Raw genomic sequence first — 15801 nt, forward strand, 5'->3', positions numbered from 1 at the left:
GACCGCACAGCTCGAGGCTTGCTGGATTTTGGTGTCTCTCCTACAACATAATATAGTTGGCATAATGTTATTCACAATGTATCTATTTTGGGCTAAAACTATATAGGCTAACTGCAACCAATGCACAAGCCCAGTGTTGTAATCAAAATGGTCAGTTTTTTGTTGGTACAATGTCAGACAGGTGTAATTTGTTATTAACTGTGTTGCAGTGATCACAGGGCTATATTGTCCAAGAGTTCCAAGACTGCCAAATAAAATAAATGCATTGCATTGTGTCAATACCTGGGAAACCCACTTCAGGTGGTTTGGCAAACCGTCTTCTTTTAACATCGCCACCCGATTGGTCATCAGAGTCTGAGTGCTCATACTGGGGATTTGCCCTAAAGAAAACACAATATACAGAATGTAGTCATACTATGTTTATTAGCCAAGTCTACAGTCTGAATACATAGGACCACAATGGAAACAAGCCATCAGGCTTTTGTGTTATACGGTACCTAATTGTACCGCTGTACTAGTTGCAAATTGTAATTATAGTATTCAATAAATCATACCTTGAACAATACCTACACATCACCAATGCTGCTCCAACACCCTAGCGTGAGCTGATCTATGATTGGTCTAGCATGAGGCAAGCCATTATTATGAGGCAATGTCAGCTGACCTGTGTGGTTAGCTGAATCCATGTGGTAGCATAAGCTGAGCTGTGATTGGTGTGATCGCATGGTGATAGAAATAAGGAGAGGTACAGACTAACCCTAGACAGCAGGCCCTATCAGGACCACGCTGAGGGGAGAGAGACAAGAAAAAGAAAAGAGTAATCACTATACCTGGATCTTCTTTTCTGCCGTAGTTCTCCTTCGTCCTCAGATTCTATGTGGGATGTTGGACACATTGTTGAGGTGTACTTGGTCTCTCGTCGCTTAGCTTCATCAAAGGTCTCTGGAAAGACAGGGAAAATGACATTTAACATGACTGCAGTCAGTGTTGAATCAAAACATATGTAATACTTGGTTTAGTTGGTTACAAATGTAATTGTACTGTAAATTAAACCGTGACATCCCTATTCTGGTCATGATGTAGGTGAACATACTTGACAATAAGAAAACATTCTGCAAAAATAGCTGATCTACAAGCTCGTAATGTGTCACATTGTGAGCTTCCTAGATGTATACATACTGCATGTGTTGCACCGATTACTCACCACAGGTAATAAGGAGCTAACCACCACACAAAAAAGAAAGGTCCAAATGAATGTGCTGCAATATCACTGCAAATAATTGTTGCAATAAAACACAATTCAATACATCTGTAGTGTTAAAAAAAATAGATGAAGTGTCAGGGATTGTCATGAATTTAAAGTTAGTACAACATCCTTGAAACCTGCACAGTCTAATGCAATGGTTCCCAAAACAGTGTTCTGTTAAACAATCCAGGTGTGCTTGTATCATGTATTTGACAAGGCAGCACACATTATGCAATATATAAAACTATTTATGAATAATTATTATCTACATCAGCACTAATTTCCCACTAGAGACACATTCTATATCCTAAAAAACAAACAAAACAAAGACTGATTTACAAGCTTAAAAAAAGGCATCTAACCAGATCAAAAGCTTTTAAATCTACAATTTTCACTATTCAAATGTTGTGAAAGTATGAAATAGGGCTTCTTAATTTTTTTGGCATTAGTATATGCAAACAATATAAAGAGTGCACACATTATAGAGACTATTTAACATGATGAATACATGTGTGCCTTGACACAAAATCTTTGAAAACCACTAGTTTAGTTTAGCCCTACAACACAAACATATTCATTTTTAGTATCAGATATTTGAAGTGGGGACCCCCCAATACTATTTGAACTGGGGACCCCTCACCCAGACAAGCACTTGGAATTGTAGGAGTTGAGGCATTACATTTAGTCTGACATGGTTCCAGATAAATATTGTGAAATTAGCTGATCTACAAGCTCACAATGAAAGCTTGTAGATCTGCTATTTTCACAATGTTTGCCTCTTTCTGGTCTTTTTTTCTTTTTCTTTTGGCAACCCCCCCCCCCCCCCCCCATTTTTCACTGTCATCTGCGGACCCCCCGAAAATCATGTGGCGACCCCCTAGGGGTCCCGACCCACAGGTTGAGAACCACTGCAGTAATACTTGTTTTTTGGTCATTTAGAAAACAGTGTCAACATCTTACACTAATATTGCATTAAAAACAAAAAGAGGGAAAAGCTGCATTGCAGGGTGAAATGAGCTGAAATAACATTGCACAATTGTAAATTTAGATCAACATCAAGGTGAGCTCATTATTAATCTTAACTTCATAAAATACCAGCGTAAACGAACGTCTAACTTTAATAAAATAAACAGGACCAATGCAGCCCCCTGGACAATAGCTCTGAAACATGACCGTCATATCATGACAGTCATGGATAAACTTCAACCTGGTGTTTGCATTTTCTCCATTTATCTCTTGAACATCTACATAAACGTTCAGATTTCAAATATAAAGTGCTTAACCTATGGCCACGGATGTTACAATTATGTTCGGGCCCTCAGAAGTACCCGTATCTTCCGTATTGTTCAATAAAAAGCGTTTTAATCCGATCGGTGGACATTTTCTCCGTATTTTCGCCATGCTTTCAACTAAGCGACCTTATCGGTCGGGAGGTGTATTGCACTCCTCTGATACATTATAACTCTATGAGCAAATGGCCACCGATCGGATTAAAATGATTTGTATTGAACAATACGGAACATTCGGGTACTTTTGAGGACCCATACATAATTGTAACATCCATGGCCATGGGGTCAGCACTTTATATTTGAAATCTTAACGTTTATGTAGATGTACGGCCCGTACATCTACATAAACGTTAAGATTTCAATGGAGAACGTGCAAACAAGCTAGCCGACGAACATGACATAAAAGCCCCACCGACGAGTGCCTGTGCACGGCAGCAATCTCACACACACACCGGCTTGGCGTGCGTCGTAACGTTAAAGTTAAGGTGTGTGAGGGAAACGCATTTAAACTTGTATACAGAGTCTACAGACATGAACAGCACATCATTTGTTGGAGCAAGACTGAACGACAGCATGCACAAGTTCACAACTAGACTAGTTATCATTAAAGTGGAGGGGGAAATAGAGGATGACTGACTTACCTCAGAGACACGTTTCTGGCTGCTTCTCCCCGCTTCTCCCCAGCATTTCCCTCTCGAAATGGATGCAGTTTTGCGCCAAATCCCACAATGCAGAGCGGTTCAAGTACTTAAAGTAATTAGTTGTGATATCACAGAGGATGGTGTGATTTCACAGTAACACTTTGTCGTTAGATTTAGCTTCTTTTCCAGACCCCCCCAGTGACTTATTTAGCGACAAATCTAGTTACTTTTTCTGGTGATTTGGGGATAAAAGGTGATCCTAGCCTTTGTGAACTTGCCCCAAATGTTAACTAGGTGCCCGAAGTATTTGTGCAATGTATTAGTCTATGTTTTTCATTAAAGAAGTGTTTTAATCCCGTCTGTGGCCAAACGCCATTTTCCCCCCTCGTTTACCTTCTATTTACATTGAGTGTAATTCTGGCTTTCACCGGATGCGCCCCGTCACTAACACCCAATGGGAACTTCCGACAGAATCGGACACAGACGGGATTAAAACACTTATTAATTGACAAATATGGACTTATATATTGCACAAATACTCCGGACACATAGCTAACATTTGGGGCAAGCGGGTAAGCACCTTATATTTTGCATTTGTAGATGTTTGGAGAAATACGGGCTTTACTGGTGACATCTCAGGGCAAACTGAGAGGGTTATATCTACTCTTGTAGATATAAATATAAATAATAAATTAAATCAATTAAAATCGATAAAATACATCTACAATAGTCTTAATCTAAGGCTAACGGTGAAGATGAATCTGACACATAGTTTCAGTGTTAAAACAGATCAAATAATTGCTGTTTGTGGTTCTATATGGGCGTTGGTGTAAAGTAAATAAGTACATTTACTCAAGTAGCCTACTGTACTTAAGTACAATTTTGAGGTATTTTTACTTTACTAGAGTATTTCCAATTCTCAGTACTTTAAACGAAATGATGCAACTCTGATATCGCTTTTGTAATGCATTTTATAATATTTAAGGCACCCCGTGTGTATTGTATTCTAATAATAATAATAATAATACTAATAATGTAATGTATAGAGCAGTAACACACTGTAATAATACTAATAATAATATTAATACTAATAATAATGATAATAATATTAATAATAATAATAATGTAATGTATAGAGCAGTAACACACTGTAATAATACTAATAATAATACTAATACTAATAGTAATACTAATAATAATGTAATGTATAGAGCAGTAACACACTGTAATAATAATAATACTAATAATAATACTACTAATAATAATTGTAATAATAATAATAATAATAATAATAATAATAATGTAATGTAATGTATAGAGCAGTAACACACTGAAATAATAATAATAATAATAATAATAATAATAATAATAATAATGTATAGAGCAGTAACACACTGGAATAATAATAATTATAAGGGTAATAATAATAATAATAATAATAATAATAATAATAATAATAATTGTGTCGGCGCCCCCTAGTCGGCGCCCCCTAGTGGCCAAATTATTCAAGAAGGCCCGTAACCCTAATTTTCAGAACCACATGTCCGTGTGTGAGGAAAGTTATATTGGCGCGTTCGGGCTGAGGAGCAGATCAAGATTCCATTGTCCGATCGTGTCGGCGCCCCCTACTGGCCAGGTTATTCAAGAAGGCCCGTAACCCTAATTTTCAGAACCACATGTCCGTGTGTGAGGTAAGTTATATTGGCGCGTTCGGGCTGAGGAGCAGATACAGAATCCATTGTCCGATCGTGTCGGCGCCCCCTACTGGCCAAGTTATTCAAGAAGGCCCGTAACCCTAATTTTCAGAACCACATGTCCGTGTGTGAGGAAAGTTATATTGGCACGTTCGGGCTGAGGAGCAGATACAGAATCCATTGTCCGATTGTGTTTTCGCCCCCTAGTGGTTGAGATAATAGTGAAAACCTGTTCAAAAAGAGTAAAAACAAAATCGGATACCATATTACAAATCAGCGCGCCGCCCTGAACGTGCTCGTATAACTCTCTTCACACACAGCCTTACCGTTCTCCTTAATTGGCTGGGGTCTAATCTCAATTTATTTCGCGCAATAACACAATATATCTCCATAACGATACGTTTTTAGAATCTGCCTTTCGGATATGTTGTACAGCTCGCCAAGACGCACGCGTGGATGTCTTGTTTGTCCCGCTACGACACTTCTAACATTTGCTTCTTACACTGTCCCAAGGTACATAGAGGCGTAAAACCTTGACCCATACCGAGCGACAAAGTCAGAAATAAAAAAAGTGTCGTACCGGGACAAACAAGATATCCACGCGTGCGTCTCGGCAAGTTGAACAACATATCCAAACATTGGACTCTAAGTCCTTATCGTATTCGAGATATTAAGAGAACCGTATGTCTGAATACTGTATTTTATTGTGAAATAATACTGAAAGAGTTGTGAAATCCTTGTACCAATTTAAAGTACAGTAATTTGTTGTTATATCACAGAGGATGGTGTGATTTCACAGTAACATTCTGAATACTGTATTTTATTGTGAAATAATACTGTAATTTATTGTGTAATCCTTGTACCAATTAAAAGTACAGTAATTTGTTGTTATATCACAGAGGATGGTGTGATTTCACAGTAACTTTCTGAATACAGTATTTTATTGTGAAATCCTTGTACCATTTTTTGCGCCAAATCCCACAATGCATAGCGGTTCAAGTAATTAGTTGTGATATCACAGAGGATGTTGTGATTTCACAGTAACATTCTGAATACTGTATTTTATTGTGAAATAATACTGAAAGAGTTGTGAAATCCTTGTACCAATTAAAAGTACAGTAATTTGTTGTTATATCACAGAGGATGGTGTGATTTCACAGTAACTTTCTGAATACAGTATTTTATTGTGAAATAATACTGTAATTTATTGTGAAATCCTGGTATAAGTTAACAGTGTTGTGTGTGTGTGTGTGTGTGTGTGTGTGTGTGTGTGTGTGTGTGTGTGTGTGTGTGTGTGTGTGTGTGTGTGTGTGTGTGTGTGTGTCGGTGTGTGTCGGTGTGTGTGTCGGAGTCAAGATGTTTCCCCATTCTGTCTTTCAACTGGCATCTTCTTTTTTTTCTTCTTGTCAAACCTTTTTTGGTGGAGTTGACATTCAAATCTATAGTGCTGGGCCTGTTAGTATATACCGCTTCTAATGTGCTTTGATGTGCTGCTGCTACAGTAGGCCAGTGGTTCAGGACCCCCAGGGGGGTCCCCACAAGATTTTTTTGCGGGGTGGTCCCCAGATGACAGTGAAGTGACAATTTGAGGACTTTTAAGACCTTTTTGATCCCCAGTTCAAATATGATTATTTTGGGGGGTCCCCAGTTCAAATACGATTCTTTTGGGGGGTCAGGGCCTGAAAAGGTTGAGAACCACTGCAGTGGGCTACACTCACTCCTCAGCCTCCTCTCCCCTCTACAAGTGGAGGAAGAACCTGTGGAGTAGATAGCCCCTACTGGGGGCTTGTGGAATAGCAGCGCCCTTGCAATCCTATTGTCTGATGCTAACCTTGTTCCTAGATTGTCTCCTCTGGCCAAGAAATAGCATGTTTCTCCATATAAATACCCGACTGTTCTTGAAAACAAATATTTCTTTACTAGTTAAAAGTGAATGCTGCAGTACAAGGTTTCTTTCTATATTCAAAGTATAGTTATCTCTGCTATTCCTGAAAGGGGCAAAAAAGAAAAAGAAAAAAAAGAAAGAAAAAGATGCTGTGTTCTGAACTAGTCAGGAAAAAAAGGATTTGTATGTACAGAGAATTTGAATATGTGGACATATTCTACATATTTTGATAGCTCATAATCAAGTCTTTCCCCAGATACTGATGTCAAGTATTGATCTGTTCAGAAAGAAAGACAGACAGACAGATCTTTATTGATGCTGCTATATATGCCAGGTCAACAATGACCTGTCATCTGTCTACATAATATGCTATCTATTACATTTTAGCCTTTGCATAAGTGCTACGGGCTAAGGTGGAGTCTGACGAGGTGAGTCTTCAGATTACGGCGGAAGATTAGGAGTGAGTCTGCAGTTCTAATTGCAATGGGGAGTTAATTCCATAGTTTGGGAGCCAGAAGGGAGAAGAAGACGTGTGGAGTGTTGTCCCGGATGTTTTGGGGAAGGCTCTGACAGCTTCCCTGTGTTAGCTGATCTGAGAGAGCGGGAGGGGTTGTAGGGTTGGATCAGGCTCTGAAGATATGGGGGGTGCCATACCTTTGGTTGCTTTGTAGGCCAACGTCAGTGTTTTGTACTCTGTGGGGGCAGTAACTGGGAGCCAATGGAGGGAGCGGAGAAGGGGGGTGACATGTGAAAATTGTGTCTGGTTGAAGACCAAGCGTGCTGCGGCATTCTGGATCATTTGGAGAGGCTTAAGTGCACATGCCGGGAGGCCAGTAATTCCTGATTGTCACAGGGTTGTCACAGACACAGTGTTTGTGGAAGAACTGTGTGTGTGTGTGTGTGTGTGTGTGTGTGTGTGTGTGTGTGTGTGTGTGTGTGTGTGTGTGTGTGTGTGTGTGTGTGTGTGTGTGTGTGTGTGTGTGTGTGTGTGTGTGTGTGTGTGTGTGTGTGTGTGTGTGTGTTCGTTAATGTCTGTAGCCTACCTCTGCTGCTGGGTTTTGTTGCCATTTCACAGCTTCTTTAGCTATTCTGGTGCTAAAACAACCGTGATGCTGTTGGTTATTGTTGGTTATTTACAATTTGCTGCCAAGTGGTAAAACAGATGGAGGAGGACTTTAATGCTTTTTTTGCACAGCCTTATCACGGTGCAAGTAATGTTTTGAGGAAAATTTAAATGTTCCCTAAATCAGCTCTTCATAACTGACAGACGGTGTTATTTATATGTCAATAGTCATATATTTCTATAAACATTTTGGGTGAAATGCAAGAAATATCATGTAGTTTATTTTGGTTCAGTTTTTTCAGAAAAACGTTTAAACATGACAGGCCATTATTGTATGTGTATGTATGTTTGGATGGATGGATGGACAGATGATGGATGGACAGATGATGGATGGACAGATGATGGATGGACAGATAGACTGATGGATGGATGTGTGCGTGGGCGAAGGTGATTGCCGGACATGTTTGGGTAAAATACGTGGGTGTTCTTCTATATGCATAATACTATTGGGTGGAAGTTGGGACATGCTTGTGATCGTGTGTGTCATTTTTGTGTGTGTGTGTGCGCACGTGCGTGTTGCAGAGCTCCTGTCCATGGATAGAAATGATTAATGAGCCACTGCAGCAGAAAGGGCCATGGAGCCTGAGCCCCATAGAACCTCAACTGGAGCGTATAGCTTCACCCTGCATCTCCTCATACTCCTTTTCCCCTCTATCAATCCCTCCATCCTTCCCTCCCTTCATCCCTCCCTCCCTCCTTCCGTGGTCTTGTGGTCTTGTATTTACCACCTGCTCGCGGCCAGCGAGCAGGTGGTAAATACTCAAGTATTCAAAAGTACAAATTACGAAGTACACTTTCTGAAATTGTCACACATTTTATTTATTTGTAAGATATTTTTGGGGTGAAAATAGCCGATCTACAAGCTCACGGCGCGTCACATAGATCTGCTATTTTCACTATATTTGAAATATACTGTAGGGCTTCGGTGGTTAATTCATAATATTTTCAGTTTCAGTCCCAAGAGACAGAGTCCCTAACTAGAAATGTAGTAGAAGTCCTAAGTACAACATTTCTATATAAAATGTATCGAGAGTGAAAGTCATCAGCTTGCAACAAAACAAAAACGACAACAACAAATACTCAGTACTCTAGTACTTATTCATACCGCCCACCACCTGCTCGCGGCGTGGCGAAAACGGGGGCGTCACCGCGGAGAATCGACCCCCTTTTATAGGGAGGCGGAAGAAGCGAGGGGCGAGGGCAGGGGGGTGGGGGGTGATGGTGGTGGTGGGCGGAGGGGCAGGGGCGGGCGGGGCGGAGGGTCTCGGATGCCCGACGGAGCAAAGTGTACAAATGTTTATGTTCCGACGTGACAAATTAAGACGTGAGGTAATCGGTGATTGATGAGGCTTCATGTTTTCCCCTGACGCGCCACCGGGGGGGCGGGGTCCAGCCAGCGTGCCAGGGGTGGATACTATAGGGTGGAGCAACCAGGGGGTGCTGGACGGGGGGGGGGGGGGTGGGGTGTATGGGGGCGGTCGTGGCTGCCCCCAGAGACTTACGCCTGTTTATATTTGGGCGAGCGCCAGCGTCGCGCCAACGAAAGTATAGGTGATCTGCAAGCTCACGACTCCTTGTGAAGCGTCATGTTGTGAGCTTGTAGATCGGTTCTGAGTGTACACGACTTAGGCAACTAAACATAAATCAGGCTTTAAGAAGTCTTGAAGGTTGAGCGGACACAGCCATTGGAGGGTTCATTAACGACACATATTGGGTCTCAGGAGTCGGTGAGCTCAGAGCTCCAGGTGTCACGCATGCAGTCGGGGTGTGTGTGTGTGTGTATGTGTGTGTGTGTGTGTGTGTGTGTGTGTGTGTGTGTGTAGGACGCTGGTCTCTCCGGGTGACTGCGGCTGTATTCGGGTGGCACCACGCGGGGCTGTGCCCGGGTACCAGTTGGTCCCAGTCAACCACCGGGCCGGTTCCACATGTGCCGCGCGGCAGGTGCCCACATATGCCAGAGGAGGAGGGCACGGCACGGCCCCCCGCCACCGCGGGTGGTCCGAGCGGCTGTCACTCTCTTTTTTCAGTCGGCCGCAGTGGCTTGGCATCGCACCAGAGGTGACTGTGTGTCTGTGTGTGTGTGTGTATGTGTGTACTGTATGAGTGACTGCACCAAACCCATTTGATTAATGAGCGCTGGGATGTCCGCGGACAGCCATGGCAGGCCGTGACGAATTAACACTGTAGACCTGAATCCGTTCTCAATGGCACGTGCTCGCGAGCACACGCACGCCCTCACACACACACACGCCCTTGCACACTGTAATCCATTTTTACACTCACTACAGTTAAATTAAGCGTACACGCACACACGCACGCGCGCACACACACACACACAAGCACACACACACAAACAGAGGGTTCCAGGAACGCATGCTTGTGACACAGAGACTATAGTGACGATTCATCATGTGCCCGTCTCCATTCAGACACAGTGTAATCAGGCAGCGAGTGAGGCAGCCGTTCACATTGACTGAGGCCCCCGGCCTATGGGTCCTAATATGAACCAACAACCGTGCTGAGTCATCTTATGGATCCTGTGAACCGAACAGGACTCCAATCAGGCAGATGCTAACAAAGGCTTTTAGGCCTAAACGACACGTGTAAAAAAGTGTTGTAATTTAACTCTGAGAGTGTACAAATGTAACCAAATGGACCCGTAAGGTTCTATTTGTACACTCTCAGAGTTAGATATGGATGAATGAACACTGAGGATTTTACTGTGTAGAGAGAGAAATATCATCTGTATTGATTTCCACCCTCGCTCCTTTCTCTGTGTCGGTTTCATTGTGTGCGTGCATGTGTGTGTGTGTGCGCGTGCGTGTGTGTGTGCGTGCGCACATATGCACGATCAAGTTTCTACATTAGCAGTAAAGGGCGTGTGCATGAGATATTGTGTGCGTGGATGTGTGTGTGTTAGGATGTTCGTAGCAGTGATTGCGTGTGCATGTAACCCCTCCCGTCTTATAGCGCATTTGTAAAGTAGCGATGGCCCAGAAACTGCTACGGATACTGCTACTGCTGCCATGTAAAAGCACAGAATAGGACTGTGTGTGTGTGTGTGTGTGTGTGTGTGTGTGTGTGTGTGTGTGTGTGTGTGTGTGTGTGTGTGTGTGTGTGTGTGTGTGTGTGTGTGTGTGTGTGTGTGTGTGTGTGTGTCTCTGTGTGTGTGTGTGTGTGTGTGTGCGCGCGTGCGTGTGTCACTCTGGCTTTGTGAGCTGAGCTGATAAGGAAAGACGGAGAGAGCTCTTCCTGTGAAGGAGGACTTCAGCACAGCGCACGCAGGGTGCACGTATACAGTGCACGTACAGCTCCATCCATTCCTCAAGTCCCTCTCTCTCTCGCTCTCTCTCCGGTCGGCTTTTGTGCGGCTGCCTATTATTAGTGGTGTAAAACTCAGCCTATGCAAATGGCTTCCGACAGGGCAAATGAAAGTCGTCAAAGGCACATCTTCAATCATCGTTCTCTCTCCACGCCTCCCCTCTGTTTCTCCGTCTCTCTGTCTCTCTCTCTCTCTCACTCACTCTCTCCATCTCTTCCGCCTCCCTGGGCCTCGACAGTGTGAAGGGATTTAAAGTTCTGAGGAGGAGAAGCTGGAGAGAACGTTTCAAAGCCATGCAGAGAGACGAGCTGACGACGGGGGAAGAGGATTTCCGCCGAGTGTCGCTCGCCTTGTCATGTCGTATAGAATGTTTGTGCTTTGAAGAGTTCCTGTGACTTAGGGAAGGGTTAGCCACTTTAAAAAAGTTAGCAACATTTCCCAACATTAACCAATTTTTAAAAAATGTTTAAAATCATTTATTTCAAAAATAGCAGCTCTACAAGCTCACAGGTGCATCCTGTCGCAAAGTGTCTTGAGCTTGTAAGATTGGCTATTTTCACTATTCGTCTATACTATTCGCACAGGGAAGAATGTATAGGGTTAATGTATGTGAATACTTTATTTCTCGATAATGCCCCCAGTGCAGAAGTCGTTGTCCAAAACTGTTACTGCACTTTTCAGGATTCAAATTCAAAAACATTAAAAGTAGCAGATCTACAAGCTCGAAACGCGTCGCTTCGCGCCGCGTTTCGAGCTTGCAGATCTGCTACTTTTGTTGCTTTTATGTGACGCTGTAGTATGATCAAGTAAGGCGTTAATTTACGGAAAAAAACAGAAAGTTAGAATATGGAGATACAAGGTTTCTGCCCGACAGCAACAACAAAGTTTAAACCCTACCCCAGCCCCCCCTCTCCCCCCCCTCAGCGGTGACATTTTGCGTGCAACGCTGCGCTCCTGAACACCAGGGTGCTAATGATGATGTCACAATGAAATGTCACGCATTATGAAAACCGAGCTGGAAGGTCCGAGGTCAGAAATGCCAGCACGCTGAACAGGCTCTCGAGGCTGTGTGGGTCCCTGCTGTTGGGTTCCACACGCACACACACACACAGGCGCACACACACACACACACACACACACACACACACACTAATTTAGAACATGAGCTCATGCATGTGTGCCATTCCTTTCCTCTAATCGCAGTACCGAGTACCGAAGTCCTGACGTCACTCCCAATACCCCTGGGTCACGCCGTTATTTTTTGTATTGGATTTCCCATAGGGGAATCTTAGATCGCGTCATATCAGAACTGTGTTCCAGAAATAAACAAACCACCCTGGTGATTTTGGAACGTTGAAAGGTGATGCCAGAGGGGTTCCTGTGGCATCAAACATCTGACACTTGGTCAGATGTTGGTATACAACGTGTAAGAAAAACGTGTACTGTACTGTATGTCATTTCCGAAGCAGTTTTTTTAGGAGTGCTCGTTTTGGTTCATTCAACATCCTGTGTATACTGTATATGCAGGGTTATTTTTTTAAACAACAAATGCATAACATAAATCTATAGCCGATGGCATTGTTTCCTGGCAAACAGCCCCCAAGTTTGCAAGCCACAGTGTATGGCTCTGGGAATGGCATACATGCCAGAGAGTGAGAAACCAGTGTTGACTTTGACAGCAAATCTTGATTTAGTTTTAGTCATAGTCTTTTGAATAAAATTCCATTTAGTTTTAGTCATATTTTAGTCATGTGAAATGTTTTAGTTTTAGTCTAGTTTTAGTCGACTAAATATCATAAGATTATAGCCGACTAAATCTACAGTTGATTTAGTCGACTAAAATGTATTTTGGCGGTGCCTTGATGGCGTCGCAATGGCTGATTTTACACTTGGTTGCATGCTGAAAATAGCTCACAACGCGTCGCAGCGTGACACGTTGTGAGCTTGTAGATCTGCTATTTTCAGAGCACAACACCCGAGCGCAACCAAACATAAAATGACTTGTCTTTTAGTTCTACTGGATCTCTTCTCATCTCGTCCGACTAACATTTTAGTCTAGTTTTTATTTGTTGACGAAATTGTCAATATATTTTGTCTTAGTTGTAGTCATCATAGCTTAGTTTTTATTTAGTTTTTATTTAGTTTTTATTTAGTTTTTATTTAGTTTTTATCAGTGAAAAAAGATAGTCGACGAACATTTTTCGTCCTAGTTTTAGTCGATGAAATCAACACTGCGAGAGAAACAGGATGCACAGGCATAACGTGAAAAAGAAGAGAGAGCGAGTCGAGAGAAATCAATAAAGAGAAAAGGGAGAGAGAGAGTTGGTGATGATGGGAGGTAGACATAGAGAGAAACAAATGAGGGGGCGGGACAGAGATAAGGAGACTAAGGAAGTGAGGAGGTGGGGAGCATTGCTTGAGAGAGAAAGCGAGAGAGAGAGATTCAGAGATGCTTGCGTCATGTAGTTATTCTTAGGACTGTGGGCTCCTCTTATCTCAGCAGTGATAATGACCTCTCATTAGGACGGAGCCCCGGGCCCCCGTGGGGGTGAGGGGGGGGGGGGGGCTATTCAGATATGTTACCCACTAGTATCGCTGACACGGCCCATCTCACAGCGGGGTATAGGCTGGGAAAAATGGAGGGAGATACTATACTACTACAGACGTGTGTGTGTTGTGTGCGTGCGTGTGTGTGTGTTTGTGTGTCAGTCATGCACACATTCAAGCTACTGCCACTGCAAAACATTCAAGTGCAAAATGAAACCTACTGAACTGTAAACACTGATGTACACGACACAATCTGTGTGGGACTTTAGGGGCAGAGAGGTTTCTAGAAGAAGGCTGTTCCGAGATAATATGGCAAACCACTTGACCAATCGGCACATTTCTTGTGAACGCTGCCAGTAGAGGCCAAGGAAGTACCTCCCCCAAATGTCTTTTTCACATAATTATGTTTTAACTTAAGTTTTTACAACTTTGATTTTATACTGGAATTCATAGGGCGGTCAAATTAGGCTGGAAAACGTTCCCGAGATATGGAGATGACTAACGTCACGGTCTGGCCACATGAAGTCCGAGACCCTGTCTGGTTGTGTTTTAAAAGACCTGCAACATTGACCACACACCAGAGCTGTCATGTTTCGACATTTATCCAAACCCACAAATATGTCCAATATTTGAGGCCAAAAATGTAATATCAACATCAAGTCTGAAATGTGCGGTGCTTGTCAAACCTTTTGTGTCCAAACCCCCACCAATGGGAAATGTCACACCTGTATTCATAGCAAAGATAGCCAAGTCTGCAAGTTCACAACGCATTGAGATGTGACACCGAGTTGAACGTGGTTAAAATATTGTTTTAGGATAAAGAATTTGCCTCTGAATCAAGAAATGGGTGCACACAAAGTACCGATATATAGCCTACTGTACATGAAAACAAAACAAAAAAGCCTCATAGCATAATTGCCCAAGTCATTGTTTGGCCAAATTGACATTTCTGCCCAACTCTACTCTCCTAACACTGCTGCTTCATTGTGCCTTATTGCCGATGTCCTTAGCCTATCGGAATGCTTGTTACATTGCAAAATGACTTATAGGCAGAAAGTGCTATTAAGCCAACTTTTTGACATATAGGCAGCAATGATTTTGAATGTACTGTAACAAGCATTCTGATAGGCTGAGGACATAGGCAATAAGGCAGGATGAAGAGAGTAGAGTTAAGCAGATATAAATAAAGGCAGATAAGTCACCTGACTTAGGCAGAAAGTGTTTTTTTGTTTCTTCTTTCCTGAAAACCTTAAAAATACGACTTACACCCAGACCCCTGCTCTAGAGCAATGGTTCTCAAACCCTTAACTCTGACAGTACACAAATGGAACCAAATGGACCCTAACAGGTCCATTTGGTTCCATTTGTATACTGTCAGAGTTACAGACTAGTAAGGGTCAATTTAGAACCCCCTAAAGCAAGGGTTTTCAACCAGTGGTCCGGGGACCACCAGTGGTCCTTGGGGGGGTACCAGGGGGTCCGCAGCGAAATTAGTTAACATAGCGTCACAATCATTTTTAACCACTTAGCTTTGGCTATTCAAAAATAGCAGATCTACAAGCTCATAGCGCGGCACTCGGTGCCGCGCTATGAGCTTGTAGATCTGCTATTTTGGAAAATCTATTTTGTAAAATCATGAAAATGTGTGCATAATACTGCATATCTTTGAATTTATATATATATATTTTTAAAGCAAACATTCTTAACTCAAATTGCTTCTGGGGGGTCCCTGCCACAAAACATTTTCAGATGGGGGTCCGCGGCCAAATGTATATCAATGTAGGGGTCCTTGGCATGAAAAGGGTTGAAAACCACTGCCCTAAAGGAACCCAGAGAGTCCATAGAATCCACTTTGAGAGCCACTGCTCTAGAGAGAGGCCAGTAACAGCTGTGTTGTTCATGCTGAGACCACTAGACAGCCCCAGACCTCTCCCAGTGCCAGTACAGAGACAGACTGTGCCCCCTGCTTAGCCCCCTAATCTGTCCTAATGCCTGGGTTTGTAACCCTATCTATTTATTACAGTTGATGGGCAGACATCCTATTCCCATCATCA

The sequence above is a fragment of the Gymnoscopelus braueri genome (assembly GCF_963280865.1).
Source record: "Gymnoscopelus braueri genome assembly, chromosome: 17".
Classification (NCBI taxonomy): Eukaryota; Metazoa; Chordata; class Actinopteri; order Myctophiformes; family Myctophidae; genus Gymnoscopelus; species Gymnoscopelus braueri.